The sequence below is a fragment of the Mirounga leonina genome, unplaced genomic scaffold, assembly GCF_011800145.1.
Source record: "Mirounga leonina isolate KUSES-001 unplaced genomic scaffold, KU_Mleo_1.0 Mir_165, whole genome shotgun sequence".
NCBI lineage: Eukaryota > Metazoa > Chordata > Mammalia > Carnivora > Phocidae > Mirounga > Mirounga leonina.
The window spans coordinates 59,574,211-59,586,430 of NW_023270415.1; the positions used below are offsets into that span (position 1 = coordinate 59,574,211).

Below are 12,220 nucleotides of genomic sequence, written 5' to 3' on the forward strand. Positions count from 1 at the left end.
AAAGAGGTTTGCCTTAACAATAAGATGTTGTACATATAAAATATGCACAAACATATATGACATTTATGTATGTGTGTGTTTGGTATCTAAAACTCTATGCGTTTCTGTGTGTGTATACATTTAGTTTCCATGTCTGTAACCCAAGGCTGCTTCCAAGATTATCCAAAACACATTACACCATGTTGTCAGGGAGAATTCAACATTCTAGAGTCGTATTTTTTCCTGTTGGTACTGTCTTACTATATGTTAGTGATTGGGGTCTATAGCTATCATTTGCCTTCTGGAATTATTTTGTCAGAAGTCCTAGGCTTTTTGTTTCATCATGCATTTTTTTATCTTAATAAAAAAAATGTTTAGGTGTGAGGTCAGAAGATACTAAAGAGTATTCAAAGAGACCACCTTTAATCAAAGTGAAAGGACAAAGTAATGGGATAAATTGCTCTTGCCTTATCCTTAATGTTATGGCCAAATTAGACTAAATGTCTCTGTTATTGGAGTTTTCTTAAGAAATATTTTTTGTCACAGAGTGTATGGTAGACAAGGGTCAGATCTCCCCATGATCATCTGCCTCTGCCGTTCCGAAGCTAAAATACAGTCTCGTGAATATGTGAACACAGAATGCCTCTGATAAAAGAAAAAACATCCCAAGTACAGGCACGCCATTGAGGAAGATGGATGGATGAAAGAGCCAAAAATCAAGCTAGAATATCCAGCCTCTGCCATGTGAGTCTAAGGGAAAAGGCTTGTTCCTGTTGAGTTAAGGAATAACTCACAAGGAAGCAGGAGAACCAGAGAGTCTCAGACAACTTGTTTCTTTCAAAAAGATAACTGATTATTGGCAGTTCTTCTGGAAAATAACCCCACATTGGAAGGGTAGGAAGAGACCCTGAATTCTTGATCAAAACTCTTCCAAACTTGAAAAATATGAAATTCTGTCAGAATTTCATTGATTTAAAAACATATTTGAATGACTTATTAAAAACCAGGTTCATACTTCTCATGAATTGAACTCAGGAAATTCTGTGTATTTTCAAGACAGCAGATTTTTTTTTTTTAAATACAGAAAAAGATCATTTTATTTTGTAATCTTCTGAAACCTAATACATAATTTTGGCTGGTATTTTCATATAGCCTCTTTCTTTTCCAGTGCTTAAAAATAAACAACTATCTAGTGATGATAATGTCCTTAAATGCAAAATAGCTTAAAGTTTTCAAATATTTCACAATATTGTTTTCAACTTATAAATGAATTGAAAATATTAGACTACCCCCAATTTTTTTTTGCCAACATGCCTTTGTCCTTGGGATATAGAAAATGAAATTAGTGATGATTTTCCTAACCCAGAATACATTTTCCTTTTGCCTTGCATGCATTCTAGCCAGATAAGTGGGCAGTTATTCTGAAGGTTGACAATCTGCTGCAAATCTTAGAGAGCAGGCAAGCCTCTAAAGAAAGAAGGAGGAGGAGGAGGAGAAGGAGAGAAGGAGGGGAGGAGGGGAGAAGGGGGAGAAGGGGGAGGAGGGGGAGTGGGAGGGAGAAGAAAAAGCCTGGTCAACACAAATTTGAGATTCCAGTTCAGAGTTATAGAAAGTGCATGGACTTTAGTAATAAGGAGGAAAAAAAAAAAAATCCTGGCTCTCCTATTTATTAGTGTTGTAATCTTAGGCAAATTGTTATTTTTGGCTAAGCCTCAGTTTCTCCATTTTTAAAATGGAGGGAAAAACATCTCCCAGAGATGGCCTGACAGTTAAATGAATTATTGTCTATTAAAAGCCTAGCTTTGTGCCTGATACATGTTGTGGACTCTCAACCAACTTTATATCCCTTGCCCTGCTTTCCCCTTCACACCATGCTTGTTGTCACACTATACTTACCCTCACCCCCTCTTATTTTTCTGAAACAACTAAAGGAATAAAAGGCTACCCTGACTTCTAAAAGTTATGAAATCTGTGGTGCAACAGACACATCCTGTTTCTGTGTGGCCTGTTATTCAGCATTATTGGTAGATCCACTGCTGTTTCCAAGAGCAGGAGCATTCTTGACTGTTACTCAACAGAAGTACTTTTAGGTAAAACATTTCATGAATCTCAGATACTCCTCTACAGAGTAATATGTTATCACTGAATTCTGTTGACCTAGTGGAGTCATCTCTAATTTTACTCCTGATAGCTTTTAATTAGGATGGTCTGAAAAAGCCTGAAAATACTCAATGCCACCAATTTAACTGAAAGGTAAGTAGCCAAACCTTCAACAAAGATTTGAATTAGTCCGAGATTTGTCCTTTCCTGTCACGAGATGTGACAGTCCTACAGCATGGGGTGAGAGTGGGGGGGGGGGAGGGAAAGAGACAACCAAGGAGGGGAGAGGAAAGAAGGGGAGAACAGCCATAAACAATCTCTCGGCTTTGTGAGCGCTATCAAGTTGCTGACCAAGTCATTTGCCCACATTTGTTGGCAGGTGTCTCAGATCTTCACCCAGTGAGTAAAGGTTGGGAGAGGAGTACTGTTCCAAACAAGCAAGCAAACAAACAGATCTTTATGTCAACATAGCCTCTGCTTTTGTGACTGGGCCTTTTAAGAACAAAATGTCACTTTTTGGAAAATCCTAACATAAATGTAACAGTATTTTCAACCCCCTGTGTCTCCCCTCCCTGCCCCTGCCTCCAGCAAACAGAGCTTCAGAAATGCAACACCTATCAAATATTTCCTCAGAAATGCCAGATTGTTGGGATTTTAAAGAGTTCTACTTTTTTTTTTTTCCTTTTTGACATTTAGACAGATTGAGTTTGAGAGAGGAAGTGACTCTGAGTCCAGACTGCCCCACACCACTGTCAGAGGAAATAACTGAAGTAAAATGAAGTGATAATATACTGTAGAATATTTAACAGAGTGAAAGGCAGAGGAAAATGGCAATCTGGGAATACACAACTGATCCCCAAAATAGACGCAGTCGCCTGTGCCAGAACAGATGCCAAGTACAGTAGGTCATAAAATGGTAAAATTACCTCTGCCCCGTGGGCTATGTGTTGACACGGGGGAACTGTTTCCCCAATAGTCAGAAGAGCTGGGGTCTTTATTCCCAGGTGCAGCTATCGGTTGTCAGGGACCCTGCCAACTTTCCTTTCTACTCCTTTCTGTCTATTCACCAGTGAGAGCTGGTAAGTAACCACCTTAATGACTGCTACATGTTGGGGGGAGGATTAATGGCCGAAAAAGTACAACTCTGGGCTCTTGGGTCACGTTGTGAATGAAATCGGAGGGTTCTGTGGAGAATATTAGCAAAGCTCTTTCCATTTCGTGGAAGACTCAAGGTGACCAGGGACATTTAGATTCCTCTCCTAAGGAAAGATATGATAAATAGAGTGGTGAAGGGAGAATACACCCCCTTCTGTGCGCTTAAGGAGCTATTTGCCACCTTCTGGGGCAGGGCAAAGAGTGCTTACGTGGTGTCTTAGGATGATGCAAAGGTTGAAAAATTGGCAAAACAAGACTTTGTCATTTGCTGAATGCCAGAGAGGCAGGAATGAGCCTCCAAGGTGGGGGTGAAGGGAGGTGAAGAAGGGCTGTTTGTCTTTATGCTGTGTGGGTAAAAAAAGAGCAGTCAGTTTTCCTCACCTCCTGGAAGATTTTCATTGAATCCTTGTACTAAGGCTTTCTAGTCCACATGCGAGTCTGTGCTGGCCAGCCGTTGAAGGCTGAGATAGTCATGAGCAGAAAGAATGAGGAGAAGTTTTTCTCTTGGATTTCTTCCTTCTTTTTTCTTTGTTCCCTCTTTTCCCCTTTCCTGCCTTTCTTTCTTCCATCGTTTCTTTCAATTTTTCAAATTTTCTTTCAAACTCAAAGACACACTGTAACATTGTCCACAAAGGAAAAAAACAAAAAACAAAAAAAACAAACAAAAAAAACAGGTGAAAGAGAAAGGCGTTTGGGTGGAGAAATGAGTAGGGGAAAATGGCCCAAAAAGAGCCAGAAGAAATCTCAGCGGGAAGTTTCCCTGGGACGGCTGTTTTAAGACAATATGCATTTAAGAAATCATATATTCACTATGGAAAGTTTCCCACTAAAAAATGATGATTCCTGAATCCTAAACATAGAAAAATGAAGTGATCTTAAATGCTGGCTGGAGGTTTTCCAGGTGTGTGAATCTATACGGTTTCACTGAAAAGGGAGTTGCTGTTCGTGAAAATTGTAACTCGCTACGATCTGAGGCAGGAACTAGAATAGGAAGAATGGTTTGCCCAGAATTTCTATTCAAACCTTGTGGTTTTCAGGATAGAAGTTTGTTCAGTCTTGGTATAAAAAAAAAAAAAAAAAAAAAGGAACTTCTCATTTCAATGAAGAAAAGTTTATAAACACTTCAGAACATTTCTTCATCAAATAGTTCTTTTAAAATGTTAATTTATAAGTCAGAGCTAGTTTTCCTTCAGATTCAGGGGGATTTAAAAATTGTTAAGGAGGGCATGATACTGGCAAATTAAATTGGACATTTCCCTCATATACAATGTTGAAAAAGTACTTCCACATTTCATGGGAACCAGTAGATAATTGGGATTATCTTTTCCTACTGAAGGATATGGAATAAGCAAAAGAGTCATTTGCAGTAGGAAAGCTGAAACAACTGTTTCCATTAGCAGAGAAATTAAATTCCTTAAAGAAAACTCGGGAAAGTGTAGAAACTAGAAAAAAGGCTTCTCTATCATGTAAATACAATGCTGTTCACACTTTGATGTGGATCCCCTTCTTGTGTTCCCTATGAATTCATTCTTTTGAATATCTGGTACAAATATTTGAATACAAATACAAATATATACAAATATTTGAATATTTGTATAGTTACAACAAAAAGATACTCAAAAGAATGAATTCATAGGGAACACAAGAAGGGTAACTATACTGTTTGCAAAATTTAATAATGATAATGACAATCATGATATCCATAAGTTATTAGCATCCACAGTGTACCAGCTGTATTATCTACTTCACATTTAACCCTGAGGAGGAAGAGGAAGAAATACGAATTCAAACTTGCCCTAGATGACATAGTAAGCGGCAGAGCTGAACTTGAACTCTGTTTTCTTGTTCTGTGCTTATTCCACCCCATTACACCTGGCTATTTCATCTGAAAATATTTAAGCTGCGATAAATGGCATTGTGTCCTCAAGCATTCCCCGTTCTTAGTAAGTGAAGATTTCCCCAAAATAGGTTCCAACATGAACTGGCACTGTGCTAGGACGATGATGGGCAGTGCACGTTTGTGGCAGTTTAAAATGAATCCAAGTTAACTTTTTTGGTTTTGTTTTGTTTGGCTCACAAAAAGGATTCTGCTTCATGCCAGAGTATGCTAAGTGGTGAAAATAGACATTATTTACTCTGGAAACTACACTTACTGCTAATTATTTATCTTACATACTGTTATGATTTTAATTTTGATGGAGTTGTAAGGTCCCCTCATCATATTCCCTTGTGCTGTGTTCTTGAATGCAAATTATATGAAAGTAGAACAATTTTCCTATACAAAGGGAAAGGATGGAAAAAGAGAGGCTGTCTGACAGCCTTAATTATTCAGTTTCTCTGTGATACGTAGGGCACTATTTGAACCTGGAGCAATTTGCTGGCTTGAGGAGTATCAAAAGCATATTCAGGGGATGAGAGGAAGGATAACAGTTCTTCTATTAGACTGGCAATTGACCATCTGCTTCAGAGGGTAGTGCTTAACCTGTAGGTAATCACAGTAAAATAGCTTGATGGTGTGTGTCAGACTTTCTATTTTTTCCTGGGCGGGGGTGGGGCGGGATGCGAGTGATTACAAGTGCAGACCTATAGTTGCCCACATCTATGAGAATCACAGGCACATTCAGTACATTTTGGAGCACTTATCCTAAGACCAACCAGGAAAAAGGTATTGCATTCAATATTCAGGGAAGTAAAATCAAACTTAAGCTCTGTCCCTAATATTTCCTTAGCAAGATCACTTCCAGCGTCAGATGAAATTTGTGGTTTGTCCCTCGTGCTCTTCCATTCCTCCTAGAAACACCATCTGAGGGCTCAGACTGTTACTGCCAAAGGATTTATTTTGAAATTTTAATTTATATATTATTTCCAGCTTTTTGGAAGTCATCCAGAACTTTTATTGGATATAGTCAAATTCTACGCATTTTTGTAAGAGAAGCATGCTTTTGTCAATTTGATTTCTATCTTGTGATATAGCCCAACATAAGGGAGCATAACATTGGATAATAAACTTCTAGGTAGCTGTAGCAGAGGGAGTAAGTTTGATATTTTAAGACAGTAAGTGATCATGGAGTAATTTCTTTGTGTTTGTGTGTTTCTTTGTTTTTAGTAATGGGAATTTTTTTGGCCTAACCTGAAAGTTTGTTTTTGTTTTGCTTTGTTTTTGTTTTTACTGGCAAATAAATAGCTGGAGAAAAAAGAAAGCATGCACTCCCAGCGACAGCAAAATTTCCACCCCAGCGTTACACAGGCCTGTGCAGTAACTTACAATATCGGGAATACTTAGTGCTTGGAATTCTAGTAGTTCCTCCTTGGGCTTGAGTATTTCAAAACTCAGAAGAGTAAGAAATTTTAGAGGTATTGACTTATTCTATCATTTCTCCCACTACTCCACCAAGCGTCATTACCAACACAAATGCTATAATGACCGTTTTACAAAGTGTTGATGAGTAGTCATTTACTACTCATTTAGCAAATATTTTGGGGCAACTTGCTCTGTGCCAGATACCGTTCTAGGTTCTTGGGGAAGTAACAGTGAATGAAAACAAAACAAAACAAAACAAAAACAATACAAAACAAAAAAAATAATTCCCCACTCCTGTGCAGATTTACATGATAGTGAGGCAAACAGGCACTAAATAGGTACTTAATACACATACAGTATAGTAAGTAGTGATAAATGCTAAGAAAAAAATCAGTGAGGAAAGGGGACAGAAAATACTAAGAAGGGTGGATGCTGGAATTTGAGGTACAGTGACATTAAAGACCCCCCAAAGGAAGAGCAGTTATCTAAGGGAAAATGAGTCTTAACCTATGCTGTCCAAATGCCATGGCTACTACCCACTACCAGCCAGTATGGTATTGTGTGAATACCATAATGAATAGCACAGACGTGGGGACTTTCCCATCACTGCAGAAAGCCTGAAGGGGGGAGAAAAAAATGAAGCAAGGAGGCCAGCAAGGGTGTAGCTGATTTATCGGTGTGGGAGGGAACTAAGAGATTTGGTCAGTGAGTTCACGAGGGGCCAGAGTGTGCAGAGCCTCTCGCTGGTCCTGTACTTTAAGATATTACTCTGAGCAAGATGGGCAAGCTTTGGAATGTATCAAGTGGAAGGGTGACAGGATCTGATTTGTGTTATGTCAGGGTCACTCTGGCTTCTGTTTTGATAATTAAGTAAAAGAGGCCAAGAACACAAGTTAGGAGACCATCACAATTATCCAGGAAGAGATGATGATGGTTTGGAGCAGAGGGTAGCTGTGAGAAGTGGTAGATTCTAGATCTATACTGGAGTAAGATAAAGGCATGGAAACCACCCAGGGAGTAGTTATTACATTACAATGTAGATTCTAGACCTCCCACTCCCAGACATCATGATTTGATTGAACTGTGATGGGCATATAAATATCTGTATATTTTTTTCTTCCATGTGAATTCTGATCCTGGTGTACCATCTTGTCCTCAACATATACCTTCCCTGTATCCCATCAACATTTAGAAATAAACTTTGAAAAATCTGAAATGAATGAGTTTGGGCTCATTTAAAATTAACATTACAACTAATGCACATGAGGTTCTGATGAAGCAAGCATTTATGGAACTAAAAACCCACCGAAAGCATCTTTCATACCATTGTGAAGGATGGGATATTTGACAAGATTATTTTTTTGGTACATGTGTGTACATTCCCCAGAATTTAGCTAAAAAGCACACAGCTGATGTTTAAGCCAAAGCAAGATGCCATTTCCACTTTTTTTTTTTCCAGCATGGCAGCTATTATTTGGCAAACCAGATTACGTACATACCTTTCTCCTCTGAAAGTTCTTATAATTTTTCCCTATGAGATAAGACCATCCCATGATCTATTCTCTCTTTTTCATCAAGAGTACTGCCTACAACTCTCCATGATATGAATTTCATATTCAATATCAGCAAGTATTCATAAAATGTTATGAATAGTGAACAAATACTCACTTTTTAAATATTGAGATTAAAGCATGGGGTGCCTGGGTGGCTCAGTCGGTTAAGCATCTGCCTTTGGCTCAGGTTATGATCCCGGGGTCCTGGGATCCAGCCCTGCATCCAGCCCGCATTGGGCTTCTTGCTCCGTGGGGAGCCTGCTTCTCCCTCTCCCTCTGCCTGCCCTCCCCCTGCTTGTGCTCTCTCTCTCTCTCTGTCAAATAAATAAATCTTTTTAAAAAGATAAAGCAAACGTATTTTGCTGTCCTGTTTCAGATACAAATAAGTTCAAGTGAGAATTTTCTTTTTCCTTTTTCTGTTTTTTTGTTTTCCCTTCATTGCCTTAGAAGGTAAAATGGGATTAGAATAAAGGAGGCAATTGGAGAAAACGCATTTAAGAGAAGGAATAAGATCAATCAAGCTGAAGTGAGTAGTTACAATCTGCCTACAATCTGGCATAACTGTATTCATGATACAACTCTGAGAAAAAAATGCTTTAAAGTATAATTTTCACATAAATCAAGTAGCAAATTAAAGGGAAAAATAAACCTAATATTGCCTTTAGGATTATGCACATATAGGTGAAGCCCTATATGTGCATAACAGTACAATCTACATTGTAATGTAATGTAACTGTGGGAACAAACTATAGGAAAGTGAGTAGGTATTATGGATAGATAGAGAGGATGAAAATTAAGGATGGGTGAAATTTCCTTCTCAATAAAATTTCTCTAAAAGTTTATGATTAGTGATTCATTCTTTTGTTTCAAACAACACTTTAAATATACCCCAGGGAGAATAAACTCATTTAGTCACAATGATTTCATGTGAATTAATTCATCAGATCACTTTTACTCCTGGCAGAAAATCCTGGGAAGGCTTTAAAGTATTTGATATCAGAAGTTTGAAAAGAAAGGGATGGGAACAAAGACAATACATTTCACTATTTTTCTAAGGTGCCAGTTCGGAGAATAGTAAGAATCTGCATAGAAGTAATTTCTGGAAACCCATGTTGCTTAGTGGCATTTTCTGAAACACAAATATGTTGAGTGTACTGTTCCACCAACTCCTATATCTTTCCTTGGACTTGATCCGTAGAGCAGTGGCTAAGAGCATGGTGATCATTCAGAGAGCCAATGGCATTGAGCGATGACAATGAGTAAATGCTTTCCATTCTACTCATCCCTCCATATTTGGCCAGTAATTTTATAACAAGAATAAGGATGGCAGAGAAACTTGAGCGAGGCAAAGAAATGTAGAGTGTGAGGGCAGGGAAGCCTGGAGAATCCATTCTTCTAATTTCTGGTCCATAGCTCCCCTACTATTACCCTTTGAATCAGTCATCGTTAATTTCCATCCTGTCTGCCTATCTGTAATATTCATTCCCTTTCCGATATTTGTTCCCATTAAGAAGTCTTTAAGAGCTGGCTCATGGAAAAATATTTGAGGGCTTTACTGTATTTCTGAGTGATGGAAAGCATTCCTTTCATATATATAAGTAATATGAGAACAAGTCTTGGGTGGGACTTTGTATAGGAAGCCATGCAAATAGCAAAAAAAAATGAGTATTTCCCCAGAGGTGAAATGATAGTCATATTGCAGTGGTAGCAAAAAAAAGATTTGACGTACCAAATAGGTGTTCTCACCAAATAGGTATGGATGTATATATGAGCTATCAAATACCCTATCTTGTGTCTTAGACTAAATTATTTGTCATGAAGATGGTTTGTCCTATCGATTTTGGTCTTTCAAAAGTAAAGATAATTTTAAGTGCCTGGAATAAAACAAAATATTATTGGAATGTTTAAAGCATCCTGTATATGACCCAAGAATAATATATGTCCTAAGTATTTCTCTATAAAGATATTCCACTAACATTTTGCTACACAATAGTGAAAATAGAATGAAACATTCCATTCCAAGTGGCTCAGATTCAATGTCACATTAGCTAAAATTTGGGGGCACTTAATCTTTGGGACACTTTATATGCATTATCTCATTTAATAATTGTCCCAACTTTATGAAGTATGATGAAGCCCATTTTTCTACTGAGGAAACTGAGGCACAAGCTCACACAACAGGTAAGAAACCAAAGTCAATATTGCAGTCCTGCTAATAGAATTAGTTTGCCTTGTAGCTTGGATTCCGGGACAGGGTTGATAAAAGGCAATCAAAAACTACTCTTACAAATCTACTCTGTTATCAGCCTGAGCTTCCAATGGCTCCAGCAGTTCTGGCATTAAAACAACTGGGCAAATGTGTGACCGTTTGAGTTCAGTCGCTCTCCTGGGCTCTGGATGACACCACCTGCTCCCCACAGATTCCCATCCTCTCCAGTCCCCTGATGCTGCTCTTGTCATAAATGTCCTCTCCTGGAAGCCTCATGGCGGACCACCCTCCTTGCTTCTTTGCTTCTGGAATTCTTAATTTGTTTTTAACAGAGCCTACTGTATCTTCACAATGTAGGCAGAGGACTCTTTTTCCTTTGGCCTGACCTGGTTTTCTCCTGAAAATATTGTCCCTGTGGCTCATGTAGTTGAGGCTCCTCTTTCTGCCAGTCCCCAGGGGCCAGATGTGTGGTTTTGTACTGTCCTGGGTCCCCCCCACCATGAGGACTCCCTTCCTCTAAGACTTGTGTCACCCATCTCTATCCCCCCTCCAGTCCTCCTCTCTGCTGTCAGGTAACACACTTCTAGTCACTCCCCTTTAAATCCACCATTCTGAAACCAATGTACATGAAGTTTCTTTTTAAAATAGACTTATTGACATTAAACAGAAGGATAAATTTAAAAAACGTATTTATAGAGATACAGAACTGTGACAAAAAACACAAAGTCTGAGGCACCCAGACGTAAAATAAAAAAATCTAAGCTCTTTAATAAGCGTTCCAGAGCCTAGATCCATCCTGCTTGCCTCTAAAACATCACCCTTCACCACTCAATTCCTCACTCTTCCCATCTTAGCTGTGCAGAACCACGTGTGGTTAAGGGAGCATTCTGGGCTCTTTCTTGCCCCACTTCAAACCATACTCATGATGTCTCTTTGCCATTCCAATCCCAGACCAATTTATTTTAGGCTAACTCCTAGCCTTCAGACTCAGGTCAATGGTTATTTTTTACAAGACCCTTGACCCCATCAGGTTAGTGCTAGTGGTGGGAAGAGAAATTTAACTCTGAAGCCAGCTCTGTCATGTCGTGGTTTTACAATCATCTATTACATGTCTGTCTCCCTCACTGCTCTGTGGGTTTCTTAAAGGGATGAACTATGGTGCAATTTTTCTTCCCCCTCCCAGCACATAGTGGGATGCAGAGCATTTGGTGAATGCTTGCGGAATGAATGGATACCACCAAAGTCTCTAGGGGCAAAGACTCACTTAAAATATCTTCCCTGTCATTATTGCCTTTAAGTTCTTCATTGTTAGCACAAGGTCCTAAATGTGATTTCAAAGTTGTAATTTTGCATTTCAGAAACAGAGTGATGTTGTGATTTATTTTTCCGGAGTCAAGGCTGCCTTTTACATTTAGGGCTGGGCTGGGTGAGCACACACTTGAAAGTTTTGTCTGAACACTCATGGTATTTATAAGTGCCCCATTCAAAAAAATCAAATGCTCTTGAAATCGCAAGATCTTTCATCTTAAATAACATTCATAGTAGGTGTCCCCTGAGTAAAATAAATGTAAAATCAGTATGTATCAGAGGGAACATTTAAACATTTTAATTGAACTGCTAACCTAATCAACTCCATCATCTGATATATGCCCTCTCCATTCTCATTTCCTGAAGCAAAGAACGAGAAGTGTACCTTGTTCCAAGATGTGCATTATGTGAGTGCCGCTTAATCAGCACATAAAGGTTTTTGTCTTCCAATATACTTTCCTTCATTCTCTTGACTCCACTTGGCCTTTATTTTCCCCATAATTTCCAGAATCTTTGTTAGGCTCCTACTGAGAACTCCAAACATAAAGGGGATATGTTTGGCCTTAAATAAGAAAAGTTCTGTGATCTCGGAGGCATGTGCCATATGGACTCTTA

The 12,220-nt window shown here is 38.7% G+C and overlaps 1 long non-coding RNA gene across 1 annotated transcript in view; it reads left to right on the forward strand.

Moving 5' to 3' along the window:
• The first annotated feature begins 1,922 nt into the window (after positions 1 to 1,922).
• LOC118015143 overlaps positions 1,923 to 12,220 on the forward strand; it is an 88,372-nt gene continuing 78,074 nt past the window's right edge. Inside the window, exon 1 of the long non-coding RNA XR_004680542.1 lies at positions 1,923 to 2,232. This is a non-coding gene — a long non-coding RNA (uncharacterized LOC118015143). The remainder of the gene's footprint in view (positions 2,233 to 12,220) is intronic.